Source organism: Euprymna scolopes, chromosome 33 (assembly GCF_053919585.1).
Source record: "Euprymna scolopes isolate OS-2025 chromosome 33, ASM5391958v1, whole genome shotgun sequence".
NCBI classification, from domain to species: Eukaryota; Metazoa; Mollusca; class Cephalopoda; order Sepiida; family Sepiolidae; genus Euprymna; species Euprymna scolopes.
In genome coordinates, this window is record NC_136514.1 from 4,659,626 (window position 1) to 4,672,408 (window position 12,783).

The following is a 12,783-nucleotide window of genomic DNA, read 5'->3' on the forward strand; positions in this document are numbered from 1 at the left end:
TAGTACAGACAACTATTAGTACCAGAATAACAATAAACAAGAGTTCTACCAGCACGCACATGCGCACATAAACAGACATAGGTTAGCTTTGGCTTGGTTATTTTGTTTTATGGCATATCAAATGCCGAATCCGGTAATTTTGACCCCCCCCCCAAAAAAAAAACAACATAAAAAAAAAACAAACTTCTATGCTTCAAGGTGTTTATATCTTAAAATATTTATTTGTGGCGTTTAGTTTGGTTGTTTTGTAGAGAGAAATTATTGTTTTTATTTTTGACTTTGTAGAACACGATGAAATTTTGCAAAAGGAAAAGAAAAAAAACAATAACATCAACACTGTAGATCAGAAAGCCAATATTTTTTTGAACACGCACACACGTTTAGCTGCTCTACAGCTCACCAACGTAGTTTGACTGTATTATCGCACGATTCATAGACTAATAGTTGGGTGCGTATATCGTTTCGTAACGGGCCCCTACTGATATCGACATACAGTCCTATTTCGTTGTATCACAACTCATCAGTGCCGCTAGACTAGCACCTCTCCCAATCCCAAGCCGAGGATTGAACATAGAACCATCGCGTTGACAGTCAGCAGTTCTACCGATCGACTCACGGGAGTGGCGCTCGTAAATAATCTCGCCAAATGTCTATTTAAACAAATATCCGTTCACCACTTGTACAGTGCTCTAACCGCTTTGTTGAAAAACAAACAACGAGCTTCGCATTTTTCAGACAATAAATAACGGGCGAGATTACTTACGACAGTGCTCTACCCAAAGAGGGGAGGGGCTTAAAATATTTGTAATCATCGACATACAGTCCTGTTTCGTTGTATCACAACTCATCAGTGCAACTAGACTAGTACCTCTCCCAAGCCGAGGATTGAACCTAGAACCATCGCATTAACAGTCAGCAGTTCTATCGATCGACCCATAGTCATCCACAGACAGAGTATTCTATTTCAATGTATCAGAATTCTTCAGACCGACTAGACAAGCAACTGGCTCAAACTGTGACTCGATTGTCTAAACGATAGTCGGCGCTTAAAACCGTTACACCATTTTGCTGCTGCCAATGTAAGTGAAATTACAATGATAAATATTGTCAAACGCTGCAAGTATATAAAGAGCGTTGCAGTTATACGTTTGTAGCAGTTTGTTATTTTTACTCACTAATATGCTAGACCCCAAATAGCGAGCATATTTTCCATCCCTACCTGGTGCTGCTCGCGAGTATTAATATTTTCAGATTTCTTTTGAAATTATTTACAAAGTCTATCATTGTTTTGTTTGTGTTTTAAACGAAGTATTATGTTTTTTCTTAAAATATCGGACGTCTGTATGAAATAACGTTGGAATTTTTTTTCATTTTTAAAACTATTAAATGTGCTGTTAATTTATGCCTTCTCTTTATTAGATGTTTTATATGGGTTTTTGGACGTTAATAATGCAAGGAGGAATTTCTATCATTTTTTTTTTCTTGTAACGGACTTTAGTTAATGAAGACATGTTATTACCAGTTTATTGCACAGAACCCCCCCCCCAAAAAAAAAAACAAAGAGTTAAACTGAATTATATAATTTCGGATAGGAAATAAAAAGATTTCTTTTCAGCAAGTTCAAGTGATTTGAATATTCTATTATATAAAGAGCAATACGTATTTTGTATGTTTGCATGTTCAGCTAAAAGTAAAAAAAAAAAAGCTATAAAACAAACACCCACAAAGTTCGTATATTCTTAATCAGCGTTACTCTGGATGAATAATATGTAAACTTTAGAAGAAAAATATTCATTCTTTGGGGGTCAACTGGGCCAGATTTCGTAAGGGGGAGATGAGCGGGGTTTTAGTATTATTTGGAAAGAAAATGCTGACTCATGCTCTGATGAATCTATTGCATAAAATAGAGAAGAGAGGTATCTGTGTGTGTGTTTGTTTGTTTGTGTGTGTGTGTGTGTGTGTGTGTCCAGCTAGAGACGAATTGACTAGGCTAAAGAGAAAGGTTTGACGAAGGAGGGAAACAGAGAAAGAAAGGAATAGAAAGAAATACATTGGGCGTTTTTAGTGGTTTTATGATTTGAGAATCACAAACACTTTATATTTATAATCGCAGGTCACGATGCACTTTATTACATCCAACATTAACTCTAAGTTTAGGTTGGGAATAATTAAAAATAAGAAAAATATAAAGCCACACACACACACACACACACGCACACACACACACACACACACACACACACACACATTCAAAGCACCCAATTGGAGATGCGAGTGATTCTATTAAAAATACCACGATTATATAGTGTTTCCAAAGTAAACAAAAAACTTATGTATTTGCTATGTATATGTTGTTAAATACTACTACTAATACTACTACTACTACTGATAATCTGTCCGTACACACAAAGAGGCACACAACAAAAAATAGGAGTAAGGAAGATGGAAGGCCAAGGAGTACTAACCAGACCTCCACTGGATGAGCGCGAAAAGTACTCGGACTTTGGGAAGACTTATTGCCACGCAAATGTCGTTGCCATCGAGGAGTCGATGGTAAATGGCTGTTGCAATAACGTAAAGTCATTTGCAGAAGAACAATAAAAATCTAAAAAAAATAGAGATTGTATTTGTCAATTGCCAAGCATCGCCTTAAAAAAAAAAAAAAAAACTGAACACGAGCAACGAGATATATCGCCTTTAGTTTTCTTGTGAAAAGAATGTCGCAAAAATAAATAAACAAAAAGTGCCAAGAATAGTTAAAATAATTTTAATTTTACATTTAAATCGGCGAATTTTATGGCGTTTGAATTAAAAAGTAAAAAAAAAAAAAATGAAAATGAATAGACTTGTAGTGTCGTATTTCTGATATTTTTATTAAATATAAACTAAAAATAAAAAAGAAAAAAATATATAAAAAGAAGAAGAAAAAAATATAAAAAGAAGAAGAAAAAAAGAATAATTAACCTTTTTTCTGATTGGTCTAAAACTTTTGGTTATTTGAAGCCGCCATAAAATGAACTAAAAGAACTGCCATCTGTTAGCATAGCTAGAAAGAAAGCAATTATTAACGATGAAGATACAGAACAGTAAAGAATGGATTTCTACATAACACTGTTGTTCTAGCGCGGTTCGTGTTCTGCATAAGTGCCGAAGCGTGTTAAGGTCCTTTCCTGATCCTGGTGAACTTGAAGAAAGAACCTGATCAACTTTAATCATCCTTCTAGTATAAGGGAGTCCCTGAACAGATAAAAACCAAGTGTATTAAGTTTTGTAGGCCTATCTAATCCCTTGAAAGTATTCACAAAACCGACAGACTAATATGTAAACAAAACAAATGCAGTAGTTAAAGTAGACTTATTTGTTGAATGACTTGTTCCGATTTTTGCTGTTCAGGTAATTAAGCAAAAAATTGTAGTCCTCGTTATGTTTTTTTAAAGAGAAGTGATTTATTCTTGTTACAACAACCGATTTAACCGTTTTCTGTAATTCAAGAAGTTTTACACGAGTTATTATTTTGTTGTTCAGTTGACATCGTTTAAGAAGGTCGTGTCGTACGAAGATGAATAGAACTTTTCAGATGATACGCGTTTTTTTTCTTTTTAGGGAGACACATCAGAAAAATATCCTCCTCCTCTCTCCCCTTAAAAGTAGAACCTTCATTGGTTTGTAGTGCAAAATATAGCACTAAAAGGTCGAAGAGGATGGGAAAAAAGGAAGGAGAGTACCTCCAGACTTCCACTGAAAAGGCGTAGAGAGCTCTTGAACCCCGGAGAAGTTTATTGTCATTCCAGACAAAGCCAACGACTGATATCTATATCTACGAGAACGTAAAGTGCTTTTATCGAAAGAACAGGGAAGTACTGAAAATCTGGAGATATCTTTTATCACTCAGATTTCAGGGAACATCACCTGTTGCTATTAGTGAGCGATCACTCATATGTACTCCTATGGGTACTCCTAGTGAGTAACAAACTAACTAAATAAAATAAATGATGATGATAACAATGACGATCGAATTTTTGATAGATTGAGAAAATTGTATCACGATGAACATATAATTTCCCCTACCAAGGAGGAGGTAATGCCTAGAAGATTGATATCATGATGACAGAACAGACACTATGTTCCTCCATGGAAGAAGGTAATACCTGAAAGGCTAGTCTAATAACAGGACGTATACGACGCTACCTGCCCCCCCACCAAAAAAACAAAACAAAAACACACATATACACACAAATATACAGTCACGATGGCATTACAAAAAAAAAAAAAAAATGATCGTATGGGTTCTGGGAGGATGGAAAGACCAAGTATGAAGCACCAGATTTCCACTGATAGAACACGGATAATACTGCATACTGAGATGGGTTATTATCGCTAAAATTTCAGAAAAATCCGAGGATCTTTATCATCGAATAATGAATGAATGAGTAATGAAGGTAAACAGCTGTTGCAATAAAGCAAAGTGATTTATAACGCTTATCAAAATAAACGGGAATTTGGAGAGACTTATTGTCACTCAGTCTTCAGGGAACACCACCTGTTTGGTGCTAATGGGTGATCATATCCAGACAATCGTGATGGGAATGACACCATTGCAAGACCATCAGCTGCAATCGTATGGTTTTTATGTGTTTAAAGTAAAGAGCATATATATGTTTATATTTATAGGTTATGAAGTTCTGACTTTATTTACCTGATGTTGTAATAGCCGCACTTCCATTAAAACCCGAACTCGTGCTTACATATTTACTAGCACGAAACACGAAGTTTCCCGGCATTGAATGATGATCAACGAATGTTTTACGCTCCCATTTTTTTTTTATTGTCATCGAATTGGTGAAATCGACCATTTTTCAATCAAATCGATTGATTGCCAGCTCTGGTTGGCCCACAATATATCGTGGTCTACATTGCACTGTAGAGAACCTACTGTTGATTTTATAAAATCATTTTTTATATAATGGCTTGAATTAAAAATTAAAATACAAAAGTCAAGTATCATGCTTCAATTGTGCTCTAAACAGAAACATTAATTTTAAACACGTCCATACTATATCAAAGAACCTACTGTTGATTTTTATATGCCTGGCCGTACTGCTTGTGCGGTTATAATGCTTGAATTTAAGTAAAAAAAAAAAAAATGAAAACATTAATTATCATCCTTCAATTATGCGGTAAACAGAGACATTCATTTCGAACGCGCCCCTGTCATATCAAAGAGCCTGTCGTTGATGTAGATATCGTTGTGATAAAACTTTTCAAATGCACCTGTGATGTTAGGCTGTGTAAGGTGTTAACTTTGGTCAAAATCGCTTGTTCCTTCTTTCATCGGATTCTTTCGATTATCGATTATTGAAATTTATCGAAAACATTATGATACAAAATCCTATCTAAAAACACTATCAATCACATAGAGTACCTACATGTGAAATTTCATAAAAATCAGCTCAGTCGTTTTGGAGTCCATAGGGAACGAATTCACAAACACACACAGTTCCTTTTATATAATAGGGATAGAGATATGTTTATATCGATCAATACATTGTAACTAGTTCATCAATGTCTATATGGTGCCTTAACTATAGATTCTGAGTTTAAATTCACAATGTTGTTGTTTTATTGTTAATGTAATCATATAAACTATCAAAAAGAGAAGATAATCCCTAGGAGAATAGCATCAACAGAACAGATACTAGACTACCCTCATCTACTCGAAAGAGGAGGCAATGCCTAGAATGGTGCTATGATGACGAGCGAACATATACTACACTGTTCCCACCCCAAATGAAGAGGTAATGCTTGGGAAGTTATAAAAAAACATATACTAGACTACTCTCCCCCACTAGTAATGCCTGGGAGCGCGGTCTAATGACGACGAAACATATTTCCCCTAAAAAAAAAAAAAAGAAAAAAAAGAGGGGGTCCTATCTGGGAAGATAGTCTCATTATAATAGAACGTATAATACGCTACCTCCCTTTCTTCCCCCAAAGAGGGAGATAATGCGTAGGATGATGATGCATGAACATATACTACACTATTCTCCTTTAAATGAAGAGGTAATGCCAAAAGAAATTATGACAAAAGAACATGTACTAGACTACCTTACCCTCCTCCCAAAAAGGGAGGAGGTAATTTCTGGGAGGCTAGTCTGATGATAAAAAGAATATATACTAGACTTGAGCATTGAAATACATAACAATTGAGCATTAATAGACGTAATAGTATAGTTTCGACTCCAGACAGACAGATACCAAATCTCCATTAGTAACAGATATACGTGTAACTATACACCCTCTTATTCTATCTGTTCGATATTCGTCTTCATATAAGGCAATAGATGTTGCCGACATTTTCGACGGCATATCGATATGAATATGTTGTCGTCGGGTTTAATGTCACGAATAATGTCACCGATACTCAAACGCAAATAATAAAATCGAAAGGAAAAAAAAAAGAAAAAGAAAAATGATGTATATTTTAAGAAATGAAAGATGAAAACTTTACCTGTCATGTTGCCTGGCCAGCTGAGTGGTAAAATTATAAACCGACGAATTTTTTTTTTCAACAGGCACACAGGTCTGTTTGTGGTCGTGTATGTGCGTGCATGTTAATATATATCTGTGTGGACCGCGTGGTGTGTGGAGTGGGAGGGGGGTTAGAAAAATGTCAGAGATGTCGTACGTGAGGGGCAAGAAGAAGAAGAAGAAGAAGAAGAAGAAGAAGAAGGAGATTGAAAAGAAAAAAAGAAAGAAATAGAGGTTGATGGGTGAGTGGGAAAAAGAAAGAAAAAAAAATGATTAAACCGCTTGTATGTTAAGATGACGTGTTGGCCCATTGGCGACATTCGAGCATTTGTCAATTGGTCTACCTCGCTGTATCTCTCTACCTTTTGTAGTATTATTCCATCCGCGTAAATAAGTATATTTATTTGTACGGTACCCCGCAGTTGAGAACGCCCTCTCAACCTTCTTCTTAACCCTCCGGTCAAAAATCATCGTAAGCCAAAGAGCGGTTGAAAAGCTTCCTCAGTGCAGTGACCTTTCTCGGTTTTCTAAAAAGGAACTCTGCAGGAGATTAGTGAGGGAGGTGGGGCCAACTGAAGATACTTTGATCGAGCAGATGGTCGAAGGTAGAGAACTGTTCCGAAGGAGTTGGGCGTCATCTCAACAAATCATCTCGCAAATTCCATGAACAAAGCTACTTTCCTAGAACTGCTTGGCTACACTATAATTGGAATGCCGCCAAGGTCAGTTGCCTTACTGGAATCAAGGTTTTTGATTAGCTTGACAACATCACGCACATATATTTGTATGTCGCATAGCAGGAGGAAATACGTGGTGAGGGGATGCGGCCTTGATCGCATAGGGAAGAATTAGCTGCAAAGTTCTTGGCAAAGAATCTGGCTTTGTCCGATGCTGACGAGATTACCTCAGTTCCATTAATGATGGTTGGGATAGAACAAACGCTTTTATGTTATTTGCTAAAACTAGTGGGAACCAAGCCGCTGCTCACCTACTTTGGACTTGACGGACTGAGCTTACAACTTTCTCGCGTTCCTTATTACTCTTTTACAGTGGTTGCAGCCAATTCTGAAGGTTGCGCTAGTCTCAGTATATCTGTTACGTTGGAAACAATGGAAATAGTGATTTTTGTGCACAATGGACACAGTACATTCTGGAGAAAACCACGGCTGGTTTTTGCTGGACTTTTTTGAAGCGTATAAAACGGTCTATACCTATAATTAACCATTCCGTCAGGTCTGATACTATAGAGGAAATTCTTTTCAAACATGGAACATATCTAATATAAATGTACGGAAGATATTCCAGTCAGCCATATAGTATTGATATACTATACAATGAAGAGATACGCCTGAAGACTTATTACATTTTGTTTTTATCTTACTTGAGACAACCGAGTTACCGGAAGAGACAGAACGGAAGCTGAAAATAGCTCAGCGCATGTTGTAAGAAAAAGGTCTAGGAGACTTGCGTACTAACCATCAGTGTCGGGCACACGGGTGGGTTCGTGAACAATCTGAGTAAGGTCATAAGCAATGGGAAATTGTGAAATAACCTCCCTTCATCATCTTGCTTGAGAGAACTAACCATTCCACATTGTGAACATTGAAGTCTCCACAGACGTGAATGTTAGCAGAGAGATGAACAGAGGATTTGGTCAATTTTCTCAAATGTGAATGCAGTGGTGTAACTCGGAAGAACATATAAGGCAATTGAGTCTTCTCTGAAGATGCCCAGACCACATGGAAATGTAGTATGGACATCTAATGCCATGGCGATCGTGTGAGTCAGATTTTGATATTAAGTTAGAATATCCTTTAATCACGAACTCATCCAGAGAATTAGTCGGTCCAATGCCGGTTTCGCTTTGGAATAATAGGTCTGGTTTGGTTTCCTGCAATTGGGTTTCAATCTCTGAAAGGTTGGAACGTAGAACCCTGATATTGGAAGAAAGAGAAATGGTAGTGGGGGTCTGCGTTGGAAGTTGGAGTTCTGGGTTTAATCGTGTATTCTTTCTGGATACTTTGCATGATGTAGTTTTGGGATTTATGGAATAGGTCGACAGACTTGGTTAAAGCAGGATAGAGAGGGAAAGTAAGGGAGAAAAAGAAACGAAGAAATATTTTTTGTAGTCCATGATAAGGTAAAGCCGTAACAATTATCTACTAATATGGCATCGAGATGCCCAACCAGAAGTTACGGCATGGTCCAGAATCCATTCACCAAATGGCAATATAGCAGTCCCAATATTTTGCAACTGCTGATAGGACAGCCTCCTTAGTGGTTAATCCCAGACTCGGGTCCTTGACTATCAGGTGGATAACGTCAGCCCAGTTAAAACATTTACCCCCAGCACCCTTATTAGTGAAATGGCTACAAGGATAGATATAGAAACAGAAAATTTCTGACATTTCAGGCGATTGTTCACGCAAAAATACTAGAATACAGCTTTTTTCTCCCTTTGTCAGAAAAATCACATTCTAAATGAGGACTGAGAGGAGAGTTACGGGAGCTACCAACAACGCATCCACACTGCTTTGTCTACTCTCCAAATTGTCGCGTGTTTCTCGAATTTCCGAGAATCTGCGAATTGGATGATATTTCCTTTGAACATTTTGTTTTAACCGGATACTGCATATTTCTACCAGTTAACTAGTTTGTGTTTATTATTCCCAGTCCTCCTCAAAGCCTTTTCTAGTCCCAATGAACAGCCGAATTAACTTCTTAGGACATTTTCATTTAAATATGTTTCTCATATGAAAATATGCTTGCGCTTGCGCGTACAACAATGGCCATCAATTATAACATAAAAAATTACATTGCTTGATACCCGGAAAATTACTTATCTGCGGAAAATTTAAGCGCGCTATTCGTTTCCAACATTCCTGAAAACCTACAGATATCGTCATTTTAAAGAAAAATGTTAACGTGGAAACAAGTGAAAATTCACCCAAATTTTAAAGGCTGAAACGACTTCCCATTTTACAGTAGAAATGCTCCCATGGGTCACACACCTATCCATAGTTTTTGTAGGACGTTTTATCAACCAATAAAAACATCTGATTTGTTAACAATTAAAACACCACAAAATTTTAAAAACAAAAACAAGAAAATTAAACTGATTTCGTTTCGTAATTAAATTATCCTTTATAAACACGATTTAAACATGTTACGTTTCATACTTTACATAAATTGCATTTGTGATCTCGCTAAATCACTGATTAATAATTGTTTATTATCCCCCCCTCCTAAATCCTTTCCATCACCAATGAACCGCCGAATAAATTTCTTATGACATTTACGTTTAAATATGTTTCTTATATTTGTGTTTGGACCCAAGTAATCATTTCGCATGATATTAAAAGGAAAGATATATTGTTTTGTTTTGTTGATTTCTTTTTGTTCTATCCCCTTTTGGTCGGTTAAGTATTGTAAGAAGATTTTTTTTTTTGGGGGGGGGGAGATTGAACCCTTTTGTGTAATAAAAGCATTTCATATATATAAATTACTAGCGAGGGGTATCCGGCGTTGCCCGGGTGTTTGGAGGTGTGTGGAGGGAGGGTTAAAAAAAAGTAAGTATGAGGATCGAACCCGAACCGTTGAGGCAAAGTTGTAAATTAAAATGTGAAAAAAAAAGAAAAAAAAAAAAACGTGCGACGTTAACGATTGTCCCACCGCGAGATGCTAACGGAAACACGTTTGAATTTATTTAATTACCTGGATTTAGCAGGTGCCCGTTTTAATGATTTAATGAGGTAAAGTTTGACTGCGGGATGGTATTCATTTACTGCTGAACGCTCACCCCCAAGATGTTATAGGAAAAAGACTAACCCACATGCGGCGAGCGACAAATATTGAATATTTATCTTCCCGAAATCGAGCAAATTAAATAGACAGGCGAGCTTCGTTGTTAACTGTGAGATATTACGATTTATATGTGATATAATAAATTTTAAAAAGTTGTGAAGCGACCGACCGCTTCTCTGAAAAAAGCCTTTTGTTGGCATACAGAAAAAGCGAACACACATACATACATTTTCGCTTTTATAGATTAATTAATGGGTTCTGTCATTTTCGCCGTCCATGTGGTTAACTTGGTTATGTCATGATAATGCTGATCTGAACTTAATCCGACGAAACGTTGCATCCCTCTGTCTGTTCTACAAGTATTTTAATGGTGAATGCTCTGGCGAACTGCAGACACTTGTGCCCCCACGGCGTAGACACCCTCGACAAACCTGACACGCAGCTAAATCCCACCCCCACACAGTAGAGATCCCTAGATGTAAAAGATATTTTTACTCCAGTAGTTTCTTCTCCAGAACCGCTAGACTCTGGAATTCCATTCCAGGTCCCTGCTTCCCCAATTGTACTGATATGCAGAAGTTCAAGTGTAAAGTGAACCGACACCTTGCTGCCCAAATCCCTACATAGTACCCCAGTAGTAGTTGCCCCTGATAGTAGCCCCCCTACACCAAAGTGGCACTTTGCCTTGTTTGGGGTAAAAATGTAAAAAAAAAAAAGACTATAATATCTCACGGCTGATGTTAATTTTTTTTATACGTTACAAGAATGTGAAGCGATACTGCCACTTTGCATGAATTGCGTTTTTTGATCTCGATAAATAATCGATCAATAACGAATAAAAATTCCAATGTGTGAGTCACGTAGAGACGAGAAACACTTTCATACAAAGACACACGAGAGGTGGCAACGTATCTCCGTATTAACAAAACTATTTAATTTAGTATTTTTTTTTTAAATAGATACATTACATTTAGTAGGAAATCCGGTTAAGTAGACGCGACAGATACGACGTCAATTCATGCATATAGCTGTTAAATTAAATATATCCATTTACTTTTAGAAGATTCCATTATATTTCCGGGTTTGAAATGTCAAGATTGTTGCGCTGGCGACCTCACACTGGTGAGTTGTCAAACAACGAGACATTTATCTCTATACGGCATACACACAGACGCAGCCCGTCACGTATATATATATATATATATATATATATATATATATATATATATATATATATATATTTTTACATAGGCATCACCACATTATCAAGGCCAAGAGGCCACTTAAGGATAAGGGTTAAAGAGTGTACAGTAGAAATTGGACATTATAGTAATCATTAGTAATGAAAATTTGGTAAAGTTGATAACTTATATGGAACGGCTCATCAAGAACTTATTTACGTTAGACTTGAAGACAACCATATTGTAGTCAGCCGGAAAGCAGGAAAACGGAAGACAATTCCACAGGCGTGCAGTTCTAAGAAATAAGCTTTGTTCATGGAATCTACGTTTAGGTTTAGGCACAGATAAAGAGTGGGGGGAATTATTGATAGTGTTTACAGCTAGACGAGTGTTTCCTGTGAAAGTTTGGCTAGGGGGGACCATAGATTGAAGCTCAGTCGAACACTTTCCATGAAAATAACGATACATCAGAGACAAACTCGCAACATCTCTTCTGTATATATATATATATATATATATATATATATATATATATATATATATATAAAACAAAAAAAAATATATTGATTAATTTATTTGCTGAACGATATTTTGATTATGTCATCACTACTTACAGATTTGTTTTTATTTTTTATTTTTTTATTATAGGGTGAATTCTGGACAAGCATCGATAGAAAAATAAAAACATTAACATACGAATTAATCTCATTGTATTATTTCCGTTTTTTTTTTGTTGTTCAATTTCCATTCATCTATATATTAATACGATAATGCATGTGTTATATTGTGTGTCATGCTTAAATCTTTTTTCTTCCGAGTGACTGTTTTTTTTAATTGTTATGACCTTCCATTTCTTGTAATAATTTTAACAAGAATTCTTCATATGTTTTGGTTTCGCTTTTGATTCAATCTGATGCACCTTCGTCATACGGATTTGCAATCACAACTTTATAATATAGACGTATCGTTAGAAAATTGACTCTATAATAAAACATACGAAATCTGGATAAATTAAAATATCTTATTTAAACGTATTTTACAACTGGGCTACGCCGGGCGTCCCTGTTAGCTTAGATAAATATTTTTACAGTTTTAACAAAGGAGCTACGATAATATCAGGGCGTCTCTATTTACGACGAACATCCACAGAATGCCAACATCAATATATTTCATATTTCATTCGGCTGTGGAATTTCCACAGGTCCCGCTAGCACATATAAAATAGATAAGCAGTTTCAGTTTTATGAACTGATGGGAAATCTACAACTTA

General features: G+C 36.3%; 1 protein-coding gene across 2 annotated transcripts in view; it reads right to left on the bottom strand.

The window, feature by feature from the left end:
• Nucleotides 1-12,783, bottom strand: part of LOC145258112 (dual oxidase maturation factor 1-like) — a 109,764-nt gene that overhangs the window by 53,609 nt on the left and 43,372 nt on the right. Inside the window, exon 1 of one of the 2 annotated variants that reach the window (XM_080115856.1) lies at nt 6,509-6,664. The exons of the other annotated variant lie outside the window; for it this stretch is intronic. The gene's annotated coding sequence lies outside the window, so the exon portion shown is untranslated. Of the gene's footprint in view, nt 1-6,508; nt 6,665-12,783 lie in introns of those variants that run through there. 2 annotated transcript variants of the gene reach the window in all.